Source organism: Marmota monax, unplaced genomic scaffold (genome assembly GCF_021218885.2).
Source record: "Marmota monax isolate L192 unplaced genomic scaffold, Marmota_monax_Labrador192_F-V1.1 WCK01_AAM20220418_F8-fsc00133, whole genome shotgun sequence".
In the NCBI taxonomy this organism is placed as follows: domain Eukaryota; kingdom Metazoa; phylum Chordata; class Mammalia; order Rodentia; family Sciuridae; genus Marmota; species Marmota monax.
Genome location: NW_026694821.1, coordinates 4,057,519 through 4,075,584, shown reverse-complemented (window position 1 = coordinate 4,075,584; position 18,066 = coordinate 4,057,519). Strand labels below are relative to the sequence as shown.

Sequence of the window (18,066 nt, the reverse complement as noted above, 5' to 3'; positions counted from 1 at the left end):
AGGTGGGAGTTATTATTATCCCGTTTTATAGATGATGAAATTAAGCTTCACATATATTAAGCAATTTATCCTGAAGCATTGAATTAGTGTGACTTGGCCTATCTGATCCTAAACCAGGTCTTTCTGACTCCCAAATTTGTGCCCAGAGCTAAAAGAAAAAACAAAAAAAAAAGGACATATCAATCCTTTGCACTTCCTGAATGATTATTTTAGGGAAAGAGACCATATTATTTCAGAGATATCAGAATCTTTCTTATTTTCCAATAATTCAAAATAAGAGGGAAGTAGAAGATTTAGCCCAGCTGTTCTGTGTCCATGAAACTAAACCAAAGAATTGGTTGTCATGTTGATGGAGTGTTTCCCAGTAGATCCAAAAGCCCTGGATAAAAGTAGAGAGCTGAAGGAAGGTTTTCTTCCCTTCCATTTTCATGCAAAGAGACTCAAGCTCAATATGTTTTGAACATCCCCACTGAGCCAGAAACTTACTAGAAAACACAGTCTCCATGTACAGTACAATTAAATGATGATTGGGACTGATTTATAGGTTAGCAAGCTACAAAAATAAACGAGAGGCAATTATTTCCTAAGTAATCTTTAGTAGATAATAGGATAAATCTAGCTGCTAAATGCATATCGTGAGATTCACTGTCCCCAAACAGCTCTATGTTCCACTAGATGGACTTTAAGATGGTTTTCATTTTAGGAAGACATTTAACAATGCTTATTATACGCTCCCCCTTAGAGTTAAATTTGACACATCATGCATGCTCAACAAATATTTTGTATTTATTCTCACTGCAATAAACTCTGCCTGGTCAAGTCAATCTTTTTATAGTAAAGATCCAAATCAAATGCTGCCTTCACTAGGAAACCCTCATCTCTTCACTCATTCTTCTGTCCCAGGGCAGTTACCACACTGTGCCTGCTCTTAGACCATTGAGTTACACTGGAATAGTTATTGCCTCTCTAGGGGACCTTTGATAATGTCTAGAGACATTTTTGGTTATCACAATGGGATGGAGGATGCTATTGGTGTCTAGTGGCTGCAGGCTAAGGATGCTGCTGAACATGCTTTAATGTTCAGAGTAGCCACACACACACACACACACACACACAGAGAGAGAGAGAGAGAGAGAGAGAGAGAGAGAGAGAGGGAAGGAGGGAGGGAGAGGGAGACATAATGTTTCTGAACTAAATGTCAAGAGTGCTAAGACTGGGAAACACTGTATTAGATAATAGATAAAGGAAAGGTATCCTTTATCTTCTGAGAGCCAGAAGGATTTATTACCTGCTCCAGCTCCAATAGTCACTAACTTTGAGGCCACTGGTCAGTCTCAGTTGAGTCTCAGTACTCTCATCATTACAGTGCAGAGACTTCTCCAGAGCTATTTTAAGGATCAATGCAATACTGCATGAGAAATTGCCTATAAAACCAATCCAATCATCATTCCATATATTGTGTTGGATTTACAATGATCAATGTAATAATGATAATTGTACAAGTAGTTTGGATACATACATAGCCCTAGAGCTTAAGACATTCTTTTTTTTTTTTTTTTGTAGAACGGAGATAAAGTCATAAACAGTTATAATGGTATGTAAAATAAACTATGATAATAAGGGATAGGTGAATAAAGCTTTTTTTTTAGAAGCGAGCCAATTCCAGATATATAAAAAATGTTTATGGGCTGCCTTATAACTGGCAACAAAAAATATTTCCTTTACTACCTTACTTTATTGAACCCCAAGGGGAACAATGTACATTCATATGACTTCGATTACGTACTCAACAGAACAGATGAAAGTCAATAAGGAAACCGAAATTGCTTTTTAACAATGAATATCTTAAATCTGGCCATATAGGAAAGCCACAAAATAGAGACATCACTCTAATCTTTAATCCTGAAATGGAACCGCTAGCCGTGACTCAAAATATCTGCATGTGTGTGAATTCCTTGTTGCTGTAACTGAGGTATAAAATGCTTTCCAAATGCAAATGAATGCTCTGTGAAAGTTTTTTAGGACACTCCAGGCAGCTGGACAGTATTCTCATTTAGAAAAGAGATGATGCTCAATAATATGTGATAATTGGGACTGAGTTGACTTGACACAGTAATGTGTGCATGGACATTGATTTTGCCCCTTCCTTACCAAGCACCACATGTTTGGTTGAAAGGGACAGTACCAAATGTCCAAGGACATTCCATGGAAAACAGGGACGTGGACCCATCTGGTCTACACATTGTTTGGGATACTCAACAATATCAGATCTTTGAATAGTTGTCTCATTATTGACATACTTCCTGGACTTTCCCTGTCGTATATCCTTTCATGGGTCCCCAGACCTGGAATGTCCTCAGTATCACCTAAACTCATGGTTTTGGCCATTTTTCAGTTGGGAGGTTCTTCAGTGACTCAAGAACAATCAACTTTACGATTCCAATTTATGTCAACAAACATCACATAACTGGTAAGAGAAAGCTCAGGTTTCTGATTTAGTCCCAAAGATGGATAGTTTACATGTTGCTGTTCCACTCCATGAATACTAAATATGAAATTGAAGGCACCCAGGGTTCCTCACGGACCACTGTTGAACTACTCTGGACCCAATCATCATTAGTTTTGTGATGAGTTATTTCAGGGCTCACATCAGGGCAGGTACGGTGTCTAAAAAGTGCAAAGCACTGTGCTGGGTGTTTTGAAGGTATTATTTTATTTTAAATTTATATCAACCCTGTGAAGTAAGGTGTCTCTATCCACAGTGCATAGATAAACTAAACACCTAAGGTTAGATCCATTTCCCTATACTGTATTGGTGGCAGAATTTGATACTTTTTTTTCTTTCAAACCCAGAGCCCCGTGCATGGTAGGCAAGCACTCTACAACTGAGATGCATCCCCAGCCCTGACACATATTCTAGTAACTACAGTACAGAGTCCTTATTTTTCTACTATGCCACATTCTTGGCATATACAGTTGAACTAACTCTGTATATACCCAGAAGTCGATGAACATTAATTATCATATTCTGATCTATGGAATGGAGTAATGGGTTCTTTCTTTTTTCTTTTAACTTGATCAGAATTTGAAATTATGTTCTTGCTACCCCTCAAATTTCTGCCTACCAGCCTAGCATCATGGAAACATGTCTGGAAAGCAGGGGCAAAGGTTCAAAGCAGACATTAACAAAAGGGAAATTTCCAAAAAAAATCTAGTACTGGGTCAAAAGGATCCTTAGGGGAATGCACCTACCCTAGCTTAAGTAATATGGGTGCTCTCCACACTGCAGAAGGCAGATATAAATAAAACTCCACTGCACCCCAAAAGTGGCTTATTCTTTTCTGAGTATCTTCTACAAAGTTATTTAAACTTTGAAAGTAACATGTTCTCTCTAGGTAGGCAACAAACTTCAAAAAAAGAACAAATGTTCTTTTTTTTTCTTTCTTTTTTCTTTTTTTTTTTTTTTTACAAAATGTGTCCCCAACAGGGCCCCTGCACAAACATGCAACATGCAGTGAGGGTTCAATTATAGTAAATGCAGACCTTCATTCTGCAGCCTTAATGTACAAGAGGGTGAAGGATTTCAAGTGGGGAGCAGTCATAGAAACAGGTCACAGAAGCAGGACTAAGGGAGGGGACTCAGGAAAAGCACATCCATTGTCTTCACAGTCGAACAGTGGTTCTCAGGAAGAAAGGAGCAGTCTAACAGGTAAATGGAGTTAAACCCAACTGATAGAGTGAGGAGATGTTGGGTTAATATGAAAAAACAACTTCCTGACATTCAAGAATGAGAAGGAGGAGTTGGGGTTGTGGCTCAGCTGCAGAGTGCTCACCTTGCACATGCAAGCCCCCAGGCTCATCCTCAGCACCACATAAAAATAAATTAAAAAATAAAGGTATTGTGTCCAACTACAACTAAAAAAAAAAATACTAAAAGGAAGGGGGAAAAGGGTGAGATGAACGAGGAGGCCTAGTTCCTGGAGGTGTATGTATAGGACCTGCTCACTCACACAAAGGGGAGGATGCATGAACTTGAAGAGAGGTCAGTAGAAACTTGCCAAAGGGAAAGTCAAAGATGCAAAAGAATGAAATGCAAAACAATGTCCAAGAACTGTGAGACAGGTAACATTTAATTTAAATATTAGAAGTAAGAGACAACAACACAGGAAAAAATATTTGAAGTGATAATAGTTGAGAAGATTCCAAAATTAACACCAGACACCAGGCCACATATTTAGGAAGTTCAGAAAACACAAAGTTGAATAAATACCAGAAAACCACACATAGACCTCTTATACTCAGAGAAGATTTTTAAAGAAGGCAGAGTGAATAGAGGGATTTATCTATAAAGGAGCAAGGAGAAGAAGAGTTATAGCAGACCTCTCACCAGATGCTATGTAAGCAAGAACAGAGTGAAGGGAAATATTTCAAGTATTGAACAAAAAAACCTCCACTAAATTGAAATTCTATATCCATTGAATTCATCCATCACAAGTAAAGCAGAAATAAGACATTAACAGAAAAACAAAAACAGAGAGAATTTATTACCTACCGAATTGTCCTGTAAGAATGCAAAAATAATTTTTTTCAGGTAAAAGAAAACTAATATGAATCAAAAACTTGGATTTGAGCCAATGAGAAATATTGGAGAGGGAATTAAAAAAGGAAAGTTAAAATCTTCAGTTTCTCTTATTTTTAATTGATCTAAAAAGTAACAGTTTCAAGTAATAATAACAATGCATTGGGTGACTGTAGTATATAGATAAGAGAAATGAATGACAGTATCAGAAAGGATGGGAGGAAAGATTGAGAATATTGCAGTATAAGGTAACTGTCCAACATGTGAAATGATATAGTGTTATCTAAAGGTAGATTTGTGTTAAAAATGTATATTGGGGCTGGGGCTGCAACTCAGTGGCAGAGCGCTTGCCTAACGTGTGTGAACACTGATCCTCAGCACCACATAAAAATAAACAAATAAAATAAACCCAAGCTGTCCATACACAACTACAAAAAGAAAAGGTAATTCCTTATTTAATATATATATATATATATATATATTTTTTTTTTCCTTATTTAATATATATATATAAATTTTCCTTATTTATATATATATATATATATATAAATAAATTCCTTATTTAATATATATATATATATATTTTTTTTTTTAAATGTTCAGGCAATCACTAAAATTCCAAACAAATAAGTATATTTGACTCATTAAGAGAGGAGAAAGAAAAGGATCATATAAAATGTCCAAAAAACATCAGAGTAAATGAGAAAAGAGAAGGAAAAAGAAAGAATTGCAAACAACAGGAAATACTTGCGACCATAGGAAGTATCCTTAATATAAAGACTTCAATAGGTTAAAAGTGAAGTGCTGAATTAAAAAAAAAGACTCATCATACTCCCACTAATAGAAGGAAATCTGGATTTGCTCTATTCATTTCCATCAAAATGACCTCAGAACAAGAAAGTGTATCAGGAATAAAGACAGGCATTGCCTAATGATAAAAGGATCATTTCTCCAAGAAGATGTAACAATCCTTCATGTGCATGTACCTCACATCAGGCATCCAAATCTATGAGGTAGAAATCAATAAAAATTGAAAGGAGAAATAGAAACTATTGTAGCTGGAGATTTAAACACCCATCTTTCAGTCATTGATATCCAAAATAGGCAGAAAATCAGAGTATTAATGACTTGAAAACCACTATTAATGAACTTGATCTAACTGATATTTATAGAAAATTTCATCCAATTATAGGAGAAAGTATATTCTCAAACTCACATGAATCGTTCATGAAGATAGACCATACTTTGGGCTATAAAATGCACAATACATTTACAAGAATAGAAATCACACAAAGTGAATTGTTATGACACAATAGTATCAAATTAGAAATCTATAACAAAAGTATCAAAATATTTTAAGATTGAAAATATGCTTCTAGGGCAGAGGGTGTAGCTCAGTGTTGAAGTACTTGGCTGTCATGCATGAGGCCCTGGATTTTTCCCTAGAAACACTACCAAAAAAACAAAAACAATAAAAATAAAATAACAACTTCTAAATAACACAGGAGTTTAAGAAGAAATCTCAATAAAATTTTAAAATATTTTGAACTAAATGTAAATGCAAATGCAACCTATCAGAATTGGTACGATGCAACCAACGTAGTGTTTAGAAGAAAAATTATAGCATTATAGACAAATTTTAGTAAAGAAGAATGATGTATAATTTGAACTTCTTTTTTAGGAAATAAAGAAGAGCAACATGAGCCTAAAGCAAGAAGAAAAGCAAATGAGAAGAAATAAAAATGAAGTAGAAATCAAGGAAATTGAAAACCGGAAAACAATAGAAAAAGAATTTATGAAACTATAAGTTAGTTCTTTGTAAAGAACAAAGAGTGGCTAAATCTCTAGCCAGGATAATTGGAAATGAAATTGAAAAACCTTTTCTGAAGCTGGGTTTTTCACAATTGGAGCACAATTAAGCAAACAGAAGAGTCTAGAATAACCCATGTAGTAATAAATTAGAATCGGAGACATCAGTGTTCATTTCTATTTAGCTTAATATAGATGTATAGATGGCAACATATACAAATAGGTAAGCGTATATTATTCATGGGTTAGCATACATGCATATATTTCCTCTGTCTTCTGAGAGGGCCTAGAAGCACATGCCCCACTAGTAATGAGCACACCTAGTTTCTAGAGCTTGGTTTTTAATACATTCTGATTCTAGGTCTAGGGTAGAAAATATAAAAGATGAACTTGTAACACTTTGCAGTGCCAGAAAGTACTAACGTGCTAATCTCTCTGTTTCTCCTTCCTTCCTTCCTTCCTTCCTTCCTTCCTTCCTCCCTCTCTCCCTCCCTTTTTCTCTCCCCCCCCCCCCGTCTCTCTCACAAACACACACAGAGTGATGTAGTATGTCAAAGAAACACAGTAGCTAATTGAAGGAATTCTTCATGGCCAAAGATAATACAATTTAAAAAAGAAAAATTTTATAGTTGTAGATGGACAGCATGCCTTTATTTTATTTGTTTATTTTTAATGTCATACTGAGGATCAAACCCAGTGCCTCACATGTGCTAGGCAATCGCTCTGCCACTGAGTTACAGCCCCAGCCCCAAAATAGTTCAATTTAAGCAGCAAAATAAAGCAGTATTGAATTATTACCCAAAGTATTAAATAAATATCAATGAGTCCATGCTGTTATAAAACAGATTAGTGAATAAGTAAATAATTATCATGGGATAGAAAAATCTGTGCAGAAGAATTCCAAATAATTTATGTAGATATTCCGCCTTCAAGGAGGTGAAGCATTTCGATCTTTCCACTTTTGGTTATGAGCTATGCATAGTGACTTTCTTTCAAAAAATAAGTGTGGAAATAGGTGATGAGAGTAACTTTCAGTGAGGAAACCTGACAAACACTACCTTAGGAGATCAATGCTAGTATCAATAATGATAAATCATGCCGATAGCATGCTCCTCTGATTTAGTCTGATGAGACTGCTACCTCTGTGATTGCCCTTTCCAAATCCATAAACCTGATATAACCACACACACACACACCAAAAAAAAAAAAAAAAAAAAAAAACACGGAAATTCCACCAGACAATAGTCTACATGGTACATGTTCATCAATCCTCAAAACTCTCCAGATCATCAAAAACAAGAGGAGTCTGAGAAACTATGACAGTAAAGAAGAACCCAAAGAGGTATAACAACTAAATGTGATGTATATCCTGGATGGAATAATGAAACAGTAAAAGATCATTGGGTAAAAACTGAGGAAATTTAAATAAGCTATGGAATCAATAATGACATATTCCTTGCTCATCAACTACAATAAAGGTCCTGTTATGAATTAGGTATGAGGTGTTCCCCAAAGCTCATATGTGAGACAATATGAGGATTTTCAGAGGTGAAATGATTAAAGTATGAGAGTTGTAAAGTAATTAGTGGATTAAGCCACTAATATAGATTAACTTGTGGTAACATAGGCAGGTAGGGTGTGGCTAGAGGAAGTGAGTCACTAGGAGTGTAATTTTGGGGTTTACATTTTGTCCCTGGTGAGAGTAGCTCTCTCTGTTTCCTGTTTGCTGTATCCTGAGATTTTTTTTTTTTTTAACCATGCCCTTCTGCTGTGATTTCTGCTTCACCTTAGGCCCAAAGCTATGGACTGGGCCATCTATGGACTGAGATCTCTGAAACCATGAGCCAACACAAACTTTTCCTCCTCCACATTGTTCTTGTAGGATCTTTCAGTCACAGGGATGAAAAAGCTGATTAAAACATGTACTATTCTAATGTAAGACATGACTAATGGGGAAAGTGGGTATGGGGAACAGAAAAAATCTCAAACTATTTTAAAAGTGAAAGTTTATTTCTTTGATTGTTGGACTAGAAGATATTTAGTATATCCTTCTCTAACACTGAGATTCAAAGATTCTAAATGAGATACTTATGATAGCTTATAACACAGAAGATTATAGACATTAACAAGATTATAGACATTATAGACATTAACACATAATCTATGAGCGATATCAGAACTTCACAAAATTAAACTATTGTTCTGTTGTCTCTCACTATGTGTATATTTTTAATATAAACATTTTATGTGTTATACACAGTATCTTAATAGATATGTATATATCTATGTATAGCTACACAAAATTTTTAACACAATACGAAGAGTGATCATCTTTGGGTGATGTGATCATGGACAAATTCCAAATTCCTCATGTTATCTTACTATATTTTCAAAATAATAGACCAAGGACAGGATAATATTTGTAAAATAAAAAAGTCAATAAATCTTTTATTTTTAAAAATTAATGCTCATTCACAGTGAGTGATGTCTGTCTGAGCTAGTGCACCTTCTCTAAGCCCACCCAATACCTGTGCTCACCTCTGCCATGACATTTCAGAACCATTTCATACACTTTTGCTATTGCTCTATTTTTCTTGTACATCACAATCTTGAGGCCAAAAACCCACCCACCTCTCACTTCTGCCTCCCTTGTATGGTCCTTGCCCATTGTGCATTTGTGCACAGACAGGGTACAGTGTAATAGCACAAGTGGCTGCCTCAGCATTCTCAAATAAAGTAAGAAATCTGGGCTCCTGTCAGCTCTGGGTTTCTGTCCAGATCTAAGATTCAAGATTCTCCACCTGTCTCAATGAATTAGGCAGCATTTCACAAAAGAGGAACCTTGGGGAGATGAAATGCCTTGTCCAACTTCTTTTGCATCTTTTGGACAGTGATGGAAGATTGAGATTCAAGAAATGTCTGCTCTATGGGAATTGGTTCAGAAAGCCTTTTCTGTGGGTTCTAAATAATTTATTCTTTACAGTTAAATTTGTCCTTGCAAATTTACGAAGGCCTGAACAAAAGAAAATGGTTAAAATATGGAAGGATTAAATACCAGGATAATTACTTCATTGGACCTTGGTGAAACTGGTTTTGTAATTTTTCTACAATGTGCAGAAAATACCCTGCATGATGAAGTAAATATATTGCTGTATATGGGTCATTATTATGCCACTTTTCCATGGAACTGAAATTAAGGAAGAATGACAGAAAAGCGCTGTTTGTGGCCCATACATTTGTAAGCCCAACTCGAAGTCCTTTCCATCATCATTGGCTCTGCTACCTCTTCCTCAGCCACATTCTCCTGCTTTCCTATTTTTATCCCTGTGGACACTGATAGATTGAAACGTCAAGATCACCTGGAAAACCTAGTATAGCTTGTGTTCATTTCCTATTGCTGCTGTAACAAATTGCCACACATTTTGTAGCTTGGAACAAGACAAAATTATTATTTCATAATTCTGAAGGTCAAAAGGACAAGTTGGTCTCACTGGGCTACAATCAAAGTGTCAGCAGGGCTGCATTCCTTTCTGAGGGCTCTAGGGGAATCCATTTTCTTGCCTTTCCAGCTTCTAGAGGCTGTCCACATTCCTTGGCTTGTGGTCCCTTCATCTTCAAAGCCAGCAGGGCAGCAGCTTCGAATTTCCCTCCAACCCACTCTCATCTCTTCCTTCATTACATCTCCTCCCTGATTCTGACTTCTCCCTTCCCCTTTTAAAGGACCCTTTTGATTACATTGGGTCTTCTCAGACAATCTAGGATTACCTCCCCACCTGAAGATCCATATTTTAATCACATCTACAAAGTACCTTTTGCAATATAAATTAGCAAAAAATCTTTGATGGGGGCCATTATTTTATCTATCAAGCATGCATCTTTCTCCCGTTACCCAGCAGAGTGGATGCCTGTAGCTTCACAGCCACTTCTGAGTAAGGTACCTTTGGTAACAGTCACAGCTTGCCACTAGGAAGTCACTACTCTGCCAGTGCTCTAAAGACTTCTTTTTTTTGGAAAGTGCAAATGGGCACATGAGCTACCTGAGCATGTAACGCTTTTGTATTCAGACAAAAATGGGTTTTATTCTTTTCTTAAGTGTAAAGGTTTTAGTGAGACAGACTTTTTAAATAGAAGGCTCCACCTTCTATTTCCTGGGTCATGTGGAATTAACTGCTTTCTTTTTCAAGCTACACCACCTCTAACAAAGCCACATTTTCTACCACCTTATATGCCACCCCAGCATCTCTGAGATTTCTCTCTATGAAATTTGAAGAATATCCATAAGGTGTATTCAGTTATACAGTAAGACTCGTAATTGAACCCCATAGAGTTAGTAAAAAATAAATAGAAAACAAATAAGATTATATGATTTGGGTTTTGTACATGAATAGTCACTTAGGTAGTTCTCAAATTGTGTGTGTGTGTATGTGTGTGTGTTATAGTAATTCTCTTCTCTGAAAATATTTTCAATATTTATTTCTCAGAACCTTAACACACATATATTCATAAACACCCTTTATAAAACTATCTAAATGCCCGATAAGATGCCCAAGTGATGAGATGTTATGCCCATCATAAAATATAATGTTTACAAAGGTTTTATTATTAATATTATAGCCCTTCCTTCTTCTTACCTAACCCTATTTGTCTCTGTGATTCTCTGAAAGTTGTCCAAGTTGTGTGTTGCTCATGGTTCCCAAATGTATTATTTTCCCTTTCTTTAATACTATATTTAATTTGTAAAAGGTCAGTGTTTAATTAAGAACACAGCACATTAATAGCAAAAAAAAAAAACTATTAAGGATGATTTAAAATAGAGAGCTTATATTGCTTCTTAACATAATAACTTTATCAACTCATAGCAGGAAATAGAAGGTTATTGCCCCCTTAAAAGCTTTGCATCTTGATCACATTTTGGGGGGCTGTTTCCAATTCCTTTTTTCTCTTATTTTCATTCTCTCATTCACACTTTCTTTTCCGCTGTTCTTTCTCTATGTAAGAATTTTATCAACTGCAAACATCAAAACAATAGAATGTGTATATAGAGAGACACTTATAGTCCCACCCACTCAATCTTACATAGGAACCCTCAAAATGAGCTATCGTTAAGCACTATTCTCTGGACATTTCTGCTGGTGAGTATGTGCTGAACCCCGGGCCATGTCCATGCACATACATTTGACTTGTGTTTTAGTGGCCATAGTGGTCCTCTGGGTGGATGTACCTCAGTCTGTTCCCCTCTCTTTATTGCTGCAGAAAGCAGAGAGCTTCCCACATTGCATTTATCACTTCATAGGTAATGAAAGAAATAAAAAGAATTCCCTACAACAATCCTTTGAAATCCGTTCTCCTAAATTCCCTCACGTCTTGATCTTTTCACTTGGAGGAGTTAGGGGAATGGTTCTATAAAATTATGATTTTGCTGCATATTAGCAAACAAGAATAGATAATTACTAAATCACAACTTCCCTTTCTCTTGACAATTTCTCTGCAATGGTGATTGACACAGTCCAGGCTCTCATGTTTAAATCAGCAGTGAGAGAGAACTGTGACTGATTTTATTAAAAACTCTGATAACCATGCTGAATAAAATCGCTTTTATTATATAGGGATATCACACATATAAATTTATGTATATTTCTCTCTCTAAATACATATACAAATGTGTTCTATTGTCTGTTAGGAATTTTTAGTTTCATTAGTATTAAACATATTTCATTAATTCCTCCAATAATGATGAGGTACCAAAATACCATTCTTACTTGTGGCATTCTGAAAATTGTTTCAGAATGACACCTCAAACAAAAATATCACCAGCTGGAAACTCAAAATGGAGCAACACCATGCTTATAAGTAGTTCTTACCTGCTGGACGCTCTCTCGCTCTCTTTTGTTCTCTCGCTTTCTCTCCCCCCCCCCCTTCCCTACCCTTCCCTGGAACTGGATAGCATTTATGGCCACAGCATCTGTCAATTCTCAGCTCACACAACTCTAGATATATATTTTTTTCCTCCTCTGTCCCCATCCAGGAGTTGGCCAAGTCTCAATTTGCCTTCTTACATGGCTCTGCCAGTGAACTGTTAATGCCTTTACCCCCCACCCCCACCCCACCCCCAGCACTGCACAGAATTCTGCTTGTACCTAGCAATTTCAGCATGATCAGTTTCACCTATGTTCAACGTAAAACTGTTGGCCGGTTACAGTCCAAAGATATACATCAGGAGAAAGAGGCAGAAAGAAGGGCAGATACTCTATTTCTTTTTCAGTGACAAGGGAGAACCAATATTTTAGGTTACTATGGCACACAAAAAAAGTTTTTGGTAAGAAGCCTCACCTTCTCTCTGGAGTAGAATTCTGGGAAAGCAATGCTCATCCTCTGAAGAGTCTCAGCCCCCTGCACGGCCCCATCCAGGGCCACAGAAGCACCACAGCTGAACTGTCTGAGAGCCCTGGGTCTAGACAGTTCCTGAAGGAAACAGCATAGCATTTGACTAATCCTGCATACCATTTTCATAGTCCACACCCATTTGTCCCAAGGAAAAACCTGTTTTCCTGATCACTCTAAACAGCAGACTGGGGCAGTGCAGCTCCTGCAGGTGAGGAATCAGACTGGAGGAAACTTCCAGCATTCCTGAGCCCTGTAGATCTTTCCAGCCAGACCCTCAGCTGGGAAAGGGGAATGTGAAGATGAACAAATCATTCTCCTCTCCCCCAAGGAGCTTGCAGCCTTTTGTGGGGTCACAAATATAAAAACAACTGAGAGCTCCTATGGAGGGGTATAGAGGCCACCAAGAGAGACGTCATGTTCATCCACAGGGAGTTTGGAAAGGCCTCATGGGGTGGGAGAGGGAGCCTGCAATGAGTTTTGAAGCATGAGGAGAAGCTTTCCTGATGAATAGAGGTTGAACTAAGGTTGTGGCTGTAAAGAGGATGAAAGCAGAGAAAGTTTCATAGAGACACAATTATTGAACAGAATGGTGCATGGGGCAGCTGCATAGAGGTCTGCATGATTGAAATAGAGGGTATCTGAAAACAAAGAGGAGAGGTGAGGCTAAAGAATGGGGGGTGTTTCCTAGGGAACTGACTTACGACTTAAAAAACAATAATTAACGAATCCGGGTACCATAATGATTCCATTCACAAGTGTCTGAACTTACTGTGTTATCTGTAACCCTGAGGGAGAAGTATTGAAGGATATCATTTAATGTATATTTAGTTGCTCTGTATACTCAGGAAATGAGTGGTCGGTCTGGTTGATCCAAATGACCTAGGTTGGGTGAGGGCACTGATTAGCAACTTCCAAATAATTAGAATAATTAAAGTACATTAAATATTAAAACTGCCATTAGTATACATGAATATTCCTTTAACAATCCAGAAGGTTCTTCGAGACTTTAGAACAGCTCAGGTCTGTCATCAGCATGAATATCGTTCTGCCCAAGGACCAAGGTGATCACTAACAAGGTCAGCTAAGGAGGAGTGAGCTCTGTGTTCTCCTACTTAAAAAATTGCATGCATTTTAGAGTATTTTTACACCTTCAGGAGCTGGGAAGCCTCCTGACAGATTGAATTTGGGCCAGCTTAATAAATGAAGCACTACGCTAATAATGTTAATACAAACAAATAATCAGAATAAACCACATTTCCCCGAGTGATCTAGCAAACATATGGTCTTGTGGTTGAAACTTGGCAAGTTAATTGTCATAAGAACTCTGAAAGGAAGGTGGAATGAATTAGTAATTTTATCCCTAGGTCAGACGGCTGTCCTTGATATTTCCCTGTTCCCACAGACTGGCAAACCTTTGAAATAGCAAGTAATGCTATTGTTCACATTTCTTTCCCCTGTGAAATCGCCACAACAATTATAATTTGCTCCATTAGTATCAGTTTTACAGCTTGATCAAGGGCTATCACATCCATTCTCTTATTTTGTTTCTAAAGATCTGTTGGATGCCTCAGGCAGGAAAGTAATTTCAATGTTTTCTCGCCAACATTTAACATGTCAGAAGGTAGGGCTTAGAAAGGTGACTTGCCCAAGATCCCAGGACCTCAATCAATTATAACTTGTCCTTCTGTTTCCAAGTCTGATCACAGTGCTTTAAGCAGAGTTCCTTAGAAGGGTGTGGTCCATGGTCATTATATTGTATTAATGTTAGGATGGTCTCCAGGATCCCTGACGAGTTATTATACATCTAAGTGATATTTACATGGCTAGGTCATTACCTTGTAAATCTTGTCTTATTTCCTGGGGCTGGGGTTGTAGCTCAGTGGTAGAGTGCTCACCTTGCACTTGTGAGACCCTGGGTTCGATCCTCAGCACCACATAAAAATAAATAAGTGAAATAAAGATATTGTGTCCAACTACAACTAAAAATAAATATTTAAAAAACGGTCTTATTTCCTTTCACCTTGACTTTGATTTTTCTTCCCTTCACCCAGTTTTCCCAGGTACTGTGCCCTGTCTCCTCTTGGACTCTTTCTCTGACAGCAACCTGAAGTTTTCTTGTCACTTTAGGATGGCCTATCTGTTCCCAACTTGTTCTTTCCATCATTATTTCTTCTCTTTCATTGTTTCTAAGAAGGCTACAGAACATAGGTCATGAAGCAAGTAATATTTCACACTTAGGGTTAACACAGCACCACTCTCCTTTGACGCCATCACCTCATGAGGAATGACATAACTGCCTTTCAGTTACCTGGCAGAGAAGGTGAGTCACTGGGGGAGAGAGGTGTAAAGCTAACTGTCCCAAAGAACATGGGCACGGCACAGAGCTATTCCGTTCCACTCCAGTAAAGAGTACAGTGGGACCCAAACTGCACCTGGTTCCTTCTGGTTGAGTCAGAACCAAACATGAGGACATGCCATCCACTTAATTAGGACCAAGATCGGCAAACCAGGACAGGTCAGTCCAAAAGGGCTATTTACTCACTATGTAGATTAGGTAACAAGCTAAGAATCTAAATCGTGATCAGAAGAAACCAAGGTCATATTTAGGAATAGGTTGGAGAATGTCATGTGTTGGGTTCAAAATGAATTTTCAGCATGGAAGTCCTAAGCAATGTGGGGTCCAGTATAGTTGTTGAAGAAATATCTGTTGCTATAGGACTCAGATCAGGCCAGATGTTAAAACAATCAGGAATAACTTGCTTTAGGAGTAATTATTGGGTAAATGCAGGACTATAGAGGGCAAAGTCTTAACCAAATATATAATCCCACAAATAGCCATCTGTAAAACCAATCAGAAAGCATAAAAAGAAAAGGAGGTATAGATGGAGAAGACAATAGGCAGTGGAAAGGACGATGACAAAGAGTATCAGAGAGTCTGCTTTAATGAAACGGGGCCCCACAGAATACCTTAACCAGTCCCATCTATCTTTTTTTTTAAAGATTATATTTATTTATTTATTCTTTAAATATTGATTAAGTTATTTACTTTTTAATTCTAAGTTGTTATATATGACAGCAGAATGCATTATAGATCATATTACACATATAGAGCACAATTTTTCATATCTCTGGTTGTATACAAAGTATATTCACACCATTTGTGTCTTCATAAATGTACCTAGGGTAGTGACGTCCATCTCATTCCACCATCTTTCCTACTCCACTGCCCCCTCCCTTCCCTTCCCACCCCTTTGCCCTATCTAGAGTTCCTCTAATCCTCCCATGCTCCCCCGTCCAACCCCACTATGAATCAGCCTCCTTATATCAGAGGAAACATTCAGCATTTGGTTTTTTGGGATTGGCTAACTTCATTTAGTATTATCTTCTCCAACTCCATCCACTTACCTGCAAATGCCATGATTTTATTCTCTTTTATTGCTGAGTAATATCCCATTGTGTATATATGCCACTTTTTTATCCATTCATGTACTGAAGGGCATCTAAGTCCATCTATCTTTAGTGCCTATCACACACAGTACCCTCCATGAGCTACTTAAATCTCTCCTGCAGTTCTGCCACATTGGTTTATCTTTCCTCTGTGACTTTGCACTTTTCCATTTGCTTGACATATTCCTAGTTGGTATTGGATAGCTTTCTATTATTGAAACAAAATACCTGAGGCTGGTTAACTTGCTAAGGAAAGAGGTTTATTTAGCTCACAGTGTTAAAGGCTGAAAGTCTAAAATGCATAGTGTTAGCTCTGGTGAAGGCCCCCTTGAATCCATTACTCTTGAGGAATGACATCACAATGGAGGAAGCACGTATAAGGGAAAGAGATGGCAGGAAGCCAAAAAGGCTGGAGAAAGACCAGGTTTTTTCTTTTATAGCAACCCCCCTCATAAGAACCAACTCAGGGGTCCTACAAAAACTACTTTAGTGTCTTCCAACATCAGTGCCTCTAATGACCTAAGACTCTACCACTAGGCCTGACCTCTTAAAGATCCCATTGTCACTTTAGGGATCAAGCTGTCAAGACATGAACACACTCAAGCCACATCCAAGTTAGGTGCACTGGTGCACACATGATATCCCAGCAGCTCTGGAAGCTAAGGCAGAAGTATCATGAGTTCAAAGCCAGCCTCAGCATAAGTGAGACATTAATTCATTGAGACCCTGTCTTTAAATAAAATATAAAATAGGGCTGGGGAAGTGGCCTAGAGCTCTTGAGTTTAATCTCTGGTACCAAAACAAAACAACAACAACAAAAAACATATCCGAACCACAGCAGTCCACTCGAAAAACCATTAGACACTTGCCAGAGCTTAGCTCACTGATGATATCTTTTTTGGTGCCTTGTTCATCAATTTATTTGAGCACTATCCGTGTTCCCAACACTTTTTTTTTAAATTTAAACTACACATCAACACTATGGTTTAGGTGCTACAATTGATCTCATTTTGCAGATGAGGAACCTGAGATATGAAAAGGTTAGGGAACATAACCTCTCACAGAAGAAATCCGAATTCAACTCAGACTGTGGGCTCCATATTCCATATGCTACTCTGTGTGCCTCCCAAGATGGGGTTAATCTCTTCATTTATGCCACTGCTGAACCTTGAACATATTACATCCTATCCCTTATCACATAATATGGTAAATATTTGTTTATATGGTTTTCTTATCCACTAAATTTAAAAACTCTAGAACAGAAGAGTCAATAACTTAATTATCTTTCTTCATTGCCTTATAATTATTAATCCTAGAAAAGATCCCCTTTGTATTTCTGATCTCAATTAATAACATAATCATTCACTCATAATCCAAACCAAAAACGTGGGGATTATCCTGGGCTTATCACTTTTTCTTTATTCTCATCACAACCAAGTCCTGTTCATTCTACCTCCTACCACCCTCTGAAATGTGTCTGCTTCTCTCCATCTCTTCTGCTTTTGGAGTCTGAACATCTCTGAGTTACACCAGCTGCCTTGCTGGTCTAGCTTTTTGACTTCTTCTCCCTCCAATCTATCCCCACAGTTAGTAGTGATGGGATCCATCACTCACTTACACAGTGCTTCTCAAGAACTCCAAATGGATCTTTTCCTCCCCACATGACACTCATGTAGATGCTGCTCCTTCTTTGGGGATGAACTTTTCCTGACTTCTCTGCCTGTATAGTTCCTACTCACCATTTAAGATCCAACTCAAAACAATTTATTCCACTTATCCATTCTACCATAAAGAGAAACTCAGTTGGGCCCCAGTGCTACCCAGCCACCCATAACAAATTAGAATCA

At 37.6% G+C, this 18,066-nt stretch overlaps 1 protein-coding gene across 6 annotated transcripts in view; it reads right to left on the bottom strand.

The window, feature by feature from the left end:
- Itprid1 (ITPR interacting domain containing 1) overlaps positions 1–18,066 on the bottom strand; it is a 155,224-nt gene that overhangs the window by 116,219 nt on the left and 20,939 nt on the right. For 2 of the 6 annotated variants that reach the window (XM_046426088.2, XM_046426089.2), the window contains exon 1: positions 12,719–12,916. The exons of 2 other annotated variants lie outside the window; for them this stretch is intronic. The gene's annotated coding sequence lies outside the window, so the exon portion shown is untranslated. Of the gene's footprint in view, positions 1–12,718; positions 13,293–18,066 lie in introns of those variants that run through there. 2 more of the 6 variants (XM_058573150.1, XM_058573149.1) reach the window with 2 other exon arrangements.